This window comes from Arachis ipaensis, chromosome B7 (genome assembly GCF_059453495.1).
Source record: "Arachis ipaensis isolate K30076 ecotype BB chromosome B7, ASM5945349v1, whole genome shotgun sequence".
Taxonomy (NCBI): Eukaryota; Viridiplantae; Streptophyta; class Magnoliopsida; order Fabales; family Fabaceae; genus Arachis; species Arachis ipaensis.
Genome location: NC_142442.1, coordinates 101,255,931 through 101,259,279, shown reverse-complemented (window position 1 = coordinate 101,259,279; position 3,349 = coordinate 101,255,931). Strand labels below are relative to the sequence as shown.

At 42.1% G+C, this 3,349-nt stretch overlaps 1 non-coding gene across 1 annotated transcript; it reads right to left on the bottom strand.

Annotated features, from left to right (window-relative positions):
- Window positions 1–490: 490 nt before the first annotated feature.
- Window positions 491–598, bottom strand: LOC148553534 (small nucleolar RNA R71). Its single transcript, XR_015893684.1, has one exon. It is a non-coding gene; the product is annotated as a small nucleolar RNA R71 (small nucleolar RNA).
- Window positions 599–3,349: the final 2,751 nt, after the last annotated feature.

The following is a 3,349-nucleotide window of genomic DNA, read 5'->3' as shown; positions in this document are numbered from 1 at the left end:
CTGAACCTGAAAGGACTCTGAAAAAGAAACTAAGAGAAGTTAAAATACAACAATCCAGAGACAACCTCACAGGAATTTTCAAACAAGAAGAGGAGATGCAGCCGAAAATAATAATAATGCAAGGAGGATGCTTGGTAACTTTACTGCACCTAATTCCAATTTACATGGAAGAAGCATCTTCATTCCTGCCATTGGAGCAAACAATTTTGAGCTGAAACCTCAATTAGTTTCTCTGATGCAACAAAACTGCAAGTTTCATGGACTTCCATCTGAAGATCCTTTTCAGTTCTTAACTGAGTTCTTGCAGATCTGTGATACTATTAAGACCAATGGGGTTGACCCCGAGGTCTATAGGCTTATACTTTTTCCGTTTGCTGTAAGAGACAAAGCTAGAGTGTGGTTAGACTCTCAACCCAAAGATAGCCTGAACTCTTGGGATAAGCTAGTCACGGCTTTCTTAGCCAAGTTCTTTCCTCCTCAAAAGCTGAGTAAGCTTAGAGTGGATGTTCAAACCTTCAAATAGAAAGAAGGTGAATCCCTCTATGAAGCTTGGGAGAGATATAAGCAACTGACCAAAAAGTGTCCTTCTGACATGCTTTCAGAATGGACCATCCTGGATATATTCTATGATGGTCTATCTGAATTAGCTAAGATGTCATTGGATACTTCTACAGGTGGATCCATTCACCTAAAGAAAATGCCTGCAGAAGCTCAAGAACTCATTGACATGGTTGCTAATAACCAGTTCATGTAAACTTCTGAGAGGAATCCTGTGAGTAATGGGATACCTCAGAAGAAGGGAATTCTTGAAATTGATACTCTGAATGCCATATTGGCTCAGAATAAAATATTGACTCAGCAAGTCAATATGATTTCTCAGAGTCTGAATAGAATGCAAGCTGCATCCAACAGTACTCAAGAGGCATCTTCTGAAGAAGAAGCTTATGATCCTGAGAACCCTGCAATAGTAGAGGTGAATTACATGGGTAAACCCTATGGAAACACCTATAATCTCTCATGGAGAAATCACCCAAATCTCTCATGGAAGGATCAACAAAAGCCTCAACAAGGATTTAATAATGGTGGAAGAAACAGGTTTAGCAATAGCAAGCCTTTTCCATCATCCACTCAGCAAAAGACAGAGAGTTCTGAGCAGACCCCATCTAGCTTGGCAAATATAGTCTCTGTTCTATCTAAGGCCACTCTAAGTTTCATGAATGAAACAAGGTCCTCCATTAGAAATCTGGAAGCACAAGTGGGCCAGCTGAGTAAAAGGATTACTGAAACCCCTCCTAGTACTCTCCCAAGCAATACAGAAGAAAATTCAAAAGGAGAATGCAAGGCCATTGAGATGACCATCATGGCCGAAACCACAAAAGAGGAGGAGGACGTGAATCCCAGTGAGAAAGACCTCCTGGGATGTCCAGAGATCAATAAGGAGTTTCCCTCTGAGGAACCAAAGGAATCTGAGGCTCATCTGGAGACCATAGAGATTCCATTAAACCTCCTTATGCCATTCATGAGCTCTGATGAGTATTCTTCTTCTGAAGAGAATGAAGATGTTACTGAAGAGCAAGTTGCCAAGTACCTTGGTGCTATCATGAAGCTGAATGCCAAATTATTTAGTAATGAGACTTGGGAAGATGAACCTCCATTGCTCACTAATGAACTGAGTGATCTGGATCAACTGAGATTACCTCAGAAGAAATAGGATCCTGGAAAGTTCTTAATACCTTGTACCATAGGCACCATGACCTTTGAGAAAGCTCTATGTGACCTTGGGTCAGGGATAAACCTCATGGCCCTCTCTGTAATGGAGAAACTAGGAATCTTTGAGGTGCAAGCTGCCAGAATCTCATTAGAGATGGCAGACAACTCAAGAAAACAGGCTTATGGTCAAGTAGAGGACGTGTTAATAAAGGTTGAAGGCCTTTACATCCCTACTAATTTAATAATCCTGGATACTGGGAAGGATGAGGATGAATCCATCATTCTTGGAAGACCCTTCCTAGCCACAGCAAGAGCTGTGATTGATGTGGACAGAGGAGAATTGATCCTTCAACTGAATAAGGACTCCCTTGTGTTTAAAACTCAAGGATCTCCTTCTGTAACCATGGAGAGGAAGCATGAAAAGCTTCTCTCACTGCAGAGTCAACCAAAGCCCCCACAGTCAAACTCTAAGTTTGGTGTTGGGAGGCCTCAACCAAACTCTAAGTTTGGTATTGAACTCTCATATCCAAGCTCTAAGTTTGGTGTTGGGAATCTATAAAATTGACCTGATCACCTGTGTGGCTCCATGAGAGCCCACTGTCAAGCTATTGACATTAAAGAAGCGCTTGTTGGGAGGCAACCCAATGTTATTTAATCATTTTTATTTTATTTTCTCTTTGTTATTTCATGTTTTATTAGGTTGATGATCATGTGGAGTCACAAAAACTACTGAAAAATAAAAAAACAGAATGAAAAACAGCATTGAAAACAGAACACCCTGGAGGAAGGGCTTACTGGCGTTTAAACGCCAGTAAGGAGCATCTGGCTGGCGTTCAACGCCAGAACAGAGCATGGAGCTGGCGCTGAACGCCAGAAACAAGCATGAAGCTGGCGTTCAACGCCAGAAATGCATGCAAAGGCATTTTACATGCCTAATTGGTGCATGGATGTAAATCCTTGACACCTCCGGATCTGTGGACCCCACAGGATCCCCACATACCTCCACTCACCTTCCCTCCTCATAATCCTATATCACCCTCTCTCTCTCCATTCACAGTCATCCCTTCTGTTTTCCATTCACCACTCACATCCATACACCCCACCTACCTTCAAAATTCAAAATCTCTTTCCCACCCAAGCCCACCCATATAGCCGAATACACACATCCCTCCATCTCCTCCATATCTTCTTCTTCTTCTACTATTCTTTCTTCTTTTGCTCGAGGGCGAGCAACATTCTAAGTTTGCTGTGGTAAAAGCATAGCTTTTTTTGTTTTTCCATAACTATTGATGGCACCTAAGGCCAGAGAAACCTCTAGAAAGAGGAAAGGGAAGACAAAAGCTTCCACCTCCGAGTCATAGGAGATGGAGAGATTCATCTCAAGGGTCTATAGCTCAGTGGTAGAACATTTGACTACAAATCAATAGATCCCTGAGATACCTCAGGGGATACATTTTCCTCTACACAATTATTGGGAGCAACTAAGGATAGGAGCACCAAGAGCACTCCATCATCCTCCATGAAATTAGAGAAGATCAAAGAGCTATGAGGGAGGAGCAAGAAAGACAAGGAAGAGACATAGAGGAGCTCAAAAGCACCATTGGTTCTTCAAGAAGAGGAAGACTTCACCCTCACTAAG